The following is a 7,947-nucleotide window of genomic DNA, read 5'->3' as shown; positions in this document are numbered from 1 at the left end:
GTTAGTTCCAAACAATAGTGTTGGGGAGGATGCATCAGGTGCAAGGGAGGATGGAACTTCTCTCGGTTGAAATAGAGGTAAATTTGACACCTCATTAAACTGATTTATTTTATTTTATTTGAATAACATGTGTCAACAACCTAAAATTATATAAACTTACAATATGCAATACATTTCTATAACAATCTAAAACATAACACTTCAGGTTTCAAAATAGGACACAAATCTAGACTACGACAAGACTCACACCACTTAAACACAACCCCCATCGTTTATATATTGTCAATTAAAATAAGGAAAAAATTTAAGAGAAATAAGAAATGAAGAAACTAAAAGGAAATTAATGGAATGCAAGTTAGAACTGTGTATCAAGACACAACACATAAGCAACCACCTCTAACAAATGGCCCAAAACATGGCATTCTAACCTTATTTCTGTGCAGTCCATTGCGGCCTTTAGTATAGACCTAACCTAGTTGGGAATAAACAAAACCAAATGCTTGATGTTACCAGCAACAGGACAAAAAATATCCAAGTAGCATTAAACACTTTGTGGCATGATTGCTATTGTATTGGGGTTGGTTTTAGTGTTGTCTTTGGCTGCTGATTTGTCGTGCTTATATGGCAGGTTTGATGTTGTTGGTTTAGGTCTTAAGTATTGTTTGTTGATTTTAGCTCAACTTTGAAACAGGGGAAGCAAGGTTCCGTTAGTGTTTGTTGTTTTGATTGTCTTTCGCTATAGTTGACTTCTTGATAACCAAAAGTAAGCAAGGTAGTAAGAACAAAATATCTTTTTAGTATTTATGCATGAAAATAAGCATTTAGAGGGAAAAATAAGGAAATAGTCATGGAAAATGCCCAAGAATCAATACAAACAACTTAGTAAGGATTAAACTAGCTTGTAGAAACTCATGGTACAATCATAGGATTCCTTCTTTTAAAATTAAGCTCAAATCTGCATTTTTTGAACACTTTTTTTTTTGGGTGGGTACATTTTTTGAACACTTAAGGTTGAAAATTGGCATCCGAAGGGGAAAAAAATTGAATTAGACATAGAAATACCCAATAATCAGTTCAAAACCTTAGTAAGGACCAAAGTGAAATACCCAATAATCAGTTCAAAACCTTAGTAAGGACCAAAGTACTTATACAAACTCACCGAACAAGCACTAGACTCCCGATTTGTAAATTAAGCTCAAACTTGCATTTTTTGAACTTTTTAGCTTTAAAATAGGGAAAATAGTATAATGATCATGAAAATGCCTAGGAATTGGTTTAACACCTTATTAAGGACAAAAGTGACTTGTAGAAACTTACAATATAAGCACGAGACTTTTGGTTTGGAAATTAGGCTCAAAATAATTTGTTTATTTATTTTTTATGAAACTTAAGATATAGTTATATTGGTCAAAATAGGACATTACAAAAACACTAACAGGCCCCTGAAGATGCTAATTTTGCCAACAAATGGGTTGCTTGCACTACCTTCCTAGCTGCATGAGTTATACCAACAAAGTCTACCATTTTACAAAGGTAACATAATGCAAAGTAAAAGATGCTTCAGATTCCATTCCATAGCTTGTTCGACCTTAATTCTTTGGATTAATAATAAATATAGTAACTACCTTAACATTGTTGTCCACACACCACTTTAGTACCTCCAGACACGTTATAGCTTCTATTGTTAAAGCTGATGAAGTAACAAAAGAGAAATTCTTCACTATCTGATTTCCCTTGCTGTCTAAGGATATCCATGCAACACCGGCATTGAAAGTGCTTTGCAACCACGGGTCATCGATTAAAAACCTGGCAAAAAATAAGGATGTTGGCACCAATTTTCACTGTTAGTAAGAACATAAGTATTCTTTAAGGGATCAATTTCCTTTGTTTGACCATTAGGATCTCCACTAGGATATGTTCTTAGTTCATTTGGTTATTAAGTTTATGATATGGACGAGATTTTCCACCACATTTTCAAGGGCAACTTATTCCTATGAAGCTCAAACTTGCGTGTATGAACACTTCACATTTAAAAATGAAATAATTTTAACTAATTCAATTAATTTTAAGTATATTTGTATATTATTTTTGAAGTTAACGCATTGATAAAATATATTTTTATCATTTTGTTCACAGGTTGGTGATGGACGTTCGTGGTTCAGTAGTGATATATGTGATCATTAAAGATATGATAATTTTTTGTTTCGCATGTAGCCATTAATTTTATTTTTATTTGTTTCGTTTTATAGGTTATTTTGTTGCATATTTGAAAACTTTTTGGAATTATTATGTCTGGGATTGTTGGATAGTTGGACACATTTTAGGATTCTTATGTTTAGTATTGTTGGATATTTGAATGAAATTTGGGATATTGAAATGCATTTGATATTAATTTTGTTACAATACTAATTGTTGCAATGCAGTGTTAAGTTTAGTTTGTATTATTTGTTATATATCGATTTTTTTTTGTATGTTTTATAGAGAAACACAAATTATTATAACAAGGGGAAAAAAGTGACAGGGGAGCATTTTATAGAAAAATTATTGTCAAATGTGCAGCATATATATTCCAATGATTTTTACATTTTTAGCAACATAATCAATTGTCGGTAAAAGAAATCTTATAAAAAATGTAAATATTTTCAATTATTTTTGCCGATGCAAATTTGTCATTGTCAAAAAGTAAAGTTTTCTCGACAAACAACTTGTCGGTAAATGGAAATATTTATCGACGTAAAAGTTCACTTTCGCCGACTCATATTGTGTTGCTAGAAGTGTACTTTTTGCCAACGCAAATTTGTCGTTGCCAAAAGTAAAGCTTTCTCGACAAAAATGGCAATATTTACCGACGTAAATGTGTTGTTAAAAGTTTACTTTTGCCAACTCATATTTTGTTGGTAAAAGTGTAATTTTTGCCCATGCAAATTTGTGTCGGAAAAAGTGCCACACAATCATCATATTTGAATTACTTTTACCGGTTGTCGACGATGGATGAAGGCTTTTATTGACGACTATGTTTGTCACTAAATGCATTACTTTTACCAATGTAATGATAATTTCATCGGCAAAAAGTTTTGCCGACTCACTTTTGCCTACGAGTTGCCAATTGTAGACACCCCATTTTTGACTGCCCTTAAGACTTTGGCGCTTTATTCTGAACACTCGATGATGATTACACTGTGCAATCTTTTGAATTCTCAGCGAAGAAATTTGGATTCAAGCTCTGATCCCAAACCTTGCACCCCATTTTGGCCAAACTACTTTTGACCTTAAAACCATCCTTTCAAAATATTTTGCCAAATATTTCTATGATGTTCCGAGGCTCGTATTTCGTTACATATTGCACTTTTCGATAAACCGAGCAAGGACAAAGTGAAAATAAATGAAAGGGAGGTGAACACTTTGAAAAAATATTTAAAACATATTATTTAAAGGTTTGCAGTTGAAGAAAATAGGAGGGGAGGGAAGAAAATTAGTTAGGGAAGAAGTTGGGCATCAATTTGTTGGGGCAGAAATGAGCAGCCTTTACTAAAATAGGCATATATCTTTACACACTATTAATTTAGATACGAGGTCACCATCATTGGAAATTAGACTTCTGGGGCTTTAATTTAGATTCAAGAATCACCTAAAACTGAGTCTGAATGAGGCAGATATACCCCTTTGAAGTCGGGCCAGAAATGCAGATTTTTAGGCCCAGCCGGGTCCATTTAGAACCGGCCGTGCACGGCTAGGCCTCAATGAAAACTTTTCCAGACTTGTTTTTTAGGCCCGACCGTGGGTTTTTGGGCTCGGCCAGGTCTCAATGGCGCCAGACAGACACCTGGTGGGAATTTAACAAATATCTTTCTTTGAAGATATTTTTGACCATTTTGGCTCAATTTCTATAAATAGAGCCTTTTCCTTCAAAATTCAAGGTTAGCAAAATTTCCAAAAGCTTTGAAGAGCTACATAGATCTTCTTCCATCTTCTTTCCTCCTTTGACCCTCAAACCTTCTTTAACTATACATATACGATACATACACCATTAGAGCTTGTCCTTGAAGCTTTTGTTGAAGTTTCAAACCATATTTTAGAAAACTTGAGGGTGTTGGAATCAAGTTTGTTTAACTACAAACATCCTCCTTTTCAAGAGGTATAATTTTTGCATCTTCGTCCTTATTTCTCTTTTACTCTTTTCTTCTCTTTTACATGATTTGTACACTATTTTGGGACTATTTTGGGGGCTAAAATTTGTGATTTAAGAGCTACCAAAGGTGGAGGGGTTAACCACCCTTCCTTGAACCTTATTCTAAGCATATATCCTTGTGTTTCGCACTTATTTCTCTGATTTTAGCCACTGTTTTGGGGCAGTTTTTGGATTACTTTCAGAAGCTAAAATATGGTTTAGATGTCCCAAAAGTGGGGGGGTTAGCCACCCCTCCTTAGCTTTACTTACTAGCTTTGTATCTCTTTGTTTTTGCCTATCTTTTTGTGCTCTTTTAACATGATTTTAGCTACTATTTTTTTAACACTTTATAGGCTGTTTTAGGGCTATTTTAATTTATTTAAATGGTTTATTCTTTGAATATTATGATTGTTGTGTTGTAAATCCTCATAGCTTTGGTTGTTTAGGCGTTAGACACCGAGTCATTTGAGTTGATAGCACTTTCTTACTTAATTCCATGTAAAGAGTCTCACTTGTGTAGTAAATCAACCTTGCATAATCATTTCTACAACGTTCCTTCTTTCTTGGTTTTTCTTTTCTTTTTGAGAGTTGTTTTAACCGAATGTTGTTTAAACATGAGAAAGATACATACAATGCTAAATGGTCTAATCTCTTTAGAGGTTCATTATCAGGGCATTACGTCTCTCTAACATCAAAAACAATTTCTTGTTTGACGCTTCTTTCCTTTTAGTGGACGTAACTCTCATTATTGGACAAATTGATTAAGTAATGGAAAGGTAAGTAAAAAAGGATTAATAAAATTGGCTTAAAAGCAAGTCAATTGACATAAGGAAGACGAATAAAATTGGTTGGATTTGGCCAGACGTTATGCTGAGTCCATCATGTCAAGAGTCGTCACAAGTTCATTCATGATGTTTTGACGAATCTTGGAGCGTGTCTACTTCCCTCTTTGGGCTTACTCCATGATAGGAGGGAGGGGTGGTTATTGATTCATTACATTCATTAATTTTTTTCCAAAATCATGCCTTAACTCATCAGGCAATCAATTTGCTCATTGATGGTTTTGGAAATGACTTCATTATTCTCTTGAGGCTTACCATGCGAAAGAAGAGTAGAAGGGACAAACAAAGTTCAGAATAACTCTGTCTGCACTGTTTTCACTTCAGAACACAAAAACAAGATTTTGCATAAAATTAAGGCATGGCCGGCATTCATTGAGGGCGGCCGGTCATCAATGTTTGGTCAGCAGTGTATTTTGCAGAAAACAGAGGGCAGTGGCCCAAGGTGAAACAGAGCAAGCCTAGGCAGACAAAGCTGTTCTTCGACATTATGCATGCAACCCTTGTGCATCCTTGCTTACATCATTATTGTCAATTAATGCTTCGTGTATTGTTGTAATTAATTAATTTATTGTTGTTGTTACAATTAGTCTTGTTAATTATTAGTGTTGTAATTGTTATTATTGTTTATTTGTAATTATTATTAGCTAATTAACTTAGATAGTTGGTTTACTTATCATGGTTATCCTTGTTGTAATAGAGTAGCTAGCTAGTTAATTCTTTGCTTATTCATTCATTCATTTTTGTAATAATTAGTTTAATTCAGACTTTTGGACACTCATTCAGATCCTCTTACACAAGGGCCAATATGTAATAATGTGTATGTCTTCCAACCCCACGTCTTTCTCCTTTTTACTTATTTGCTTACGATGGTTAGTTTAGAACATCATGTTTCTCTTAGCATTTTTCATGTTTGCATACACTTATCTTGCATGCATCGAAGCTTGGTTCATCATTCTAACAAGCATTGCTGTTTATTACTTCGTTGAATACGTGCGTTACTGCATGCTATCAAATTGATTCACATGCCATGTTAATAACTAAGCCTATCTAAAATGGCATATTGCATGTGTTGCATTAGTCATTTTGCATTCGTAGTATCATGCATTTTTTTCTAAATCTTTTATTTGTTTTGGCTTGCCTTGGAGTACTAGGTGAGCACTTATTGCTTTAGCATAATCGCGTGCGTTGGATTGTTGCCATGATAAGCATGAATACCATGAGGCTAAGTGCTTAAATGATATATATGCTTGAATGCTTGTGGATGAAGGCTAATTGTTTGAATTTGGATGATTTTAGTAAATGTGCATATAAGATCACTTTTTCAAGTGATACATATTCGAAACAGTTTTAAAAAACAAACATGAAATCGAATATTCCAATTTTTGCAAATTAGACTATATGTGTGTGCAACACATAGTAATGTTAGTCTAATAACCAGAACAAGAGCGTATAATGTAAATAAAAGTCACATCATGATTAGTAGAGGCCGATCTTTGATCTGGCAAGTGGGGTGCTCAATTCATGACTTTCCCCTCTTGTACCTAAGTTCCCGAGCCGAGACACTTTGGTGATGACGGATAAGTGGCCTTTGGCACGAGTCTCAGGTTTCCTAAATTTCCCAAAAATATTTGGGTGGCGACTTTGAAATCTGGCAAAGCAGTCCATTTTTGGCATTTGATTCAAACATCAATTTTTCAAAAGAATTGCCGAATTTAGACTTTTTTGTGTTTTCACTGTCTCACATTGTACTTTGTGAAATCAAATTCAGAACCACGGGAGTCTGAACTGTAAGGCTACTTGTCTTCCAAAAGGAGCATGAAAAGTTGAGTTATAGTTTCTGGCAACTCTGCTTGGGATTTAGAGAACTTGACTTGAAATTCATGATGTGAAATTTTATTTACACTTATATGTTCTTTGCATTGCATTTTCATTGTTACTTCAAGTCACTATGTTTTCCATCTGCTATTCCTAGACGGTTTGCCGAGGCTTGCCCAAAAGCTTGCCAAAAGGCTGGCCGGTCATGGGCTCTGCCATGTTGGAAATACAACCCTTGGATTTGGATTACCGCTATACCGTTTGATCATCCTTTCACTTTTTAGTGTTAGGTGTGAGAGGTATATTAGGTAGTCTTGCTAAGGTACCCTTTTTGACCAATCGGCCTAACTGCATATAGTTAGCCTTAGTGACTTTTCAAACATAGGACAGGATGCCCTCCTATTTACTAGGCTATTATGATACCATTTGTTTGAATAGTAAAGCTGTAGATCATTCCAAAAGTTAGGACAGGGGAACCCTAACCTCTTATAGGGGTGTTTTGAGTACTTTTGTGCAAAATGTGAAATCTTTGGCAATGTGTGATGTAATCCTTGGAGAGTCTAACTCTTGTGGAGGTTCCTCTCAAACCTTAAGGGTCATATTAGAATCAGAATTTGGGTCAAAATCTAGGGATTTGTGTTTGATATGGTAGAAACATACCAGAACCATAACCATGGCCAAAAATTGTATCCTGCTTTGTTTTGACCAGCATACCCGGTATCCTGATCTAATAGGGCATTTGTTTTTAATGCTAGGTTTGTCTAAGCTAAAGAAGGAGCCATACCCAATTCAGCAAAGGCCCAGTCCATCCAATCCTAGAAAAAACCCACTCAGCAGAGGCCCAGTCTATTTGGTCCCCAAAGGACAATTCAGAAAAGATCTATCCAAATGCCAAAAGACTCATTCTAAAAAGCCCCATCCAGTCAAACCTGTTTAGACTAATCCAGTTCAGATACATCAAGTGTAAACTAGGTCAAAATCCTTGTTAGTCAGCTCTCAACTTATATCCATCCATTTTCCCGATTGCCAACTCGGCAGACCTGTAATGGCACAGAGTCCAGAAGAAGTTGTGGCCATGATAATGGCCCTAAACCAGGGAAGTGCCATGTAGGATGAGACAAT

The sequence above is a fragment of the Camellia sinensis genome, chromosome 9, assembly GCF_055761805.1.
Source record: "Camellia sinensis isolate YWXY chromosome 9, ASM5576180v1, whole genome shotgun sequence".
In the NCBI taxonomy this organism is placed as follows: Eukaryota; Viridiplantae; Streptophyta; class Magnoliopsida; order Ericales; family Theaceae; genus Camellia; species Camellia sinensis.
This window is presented reverse-complemented; position numbering follows the sequence as displayed.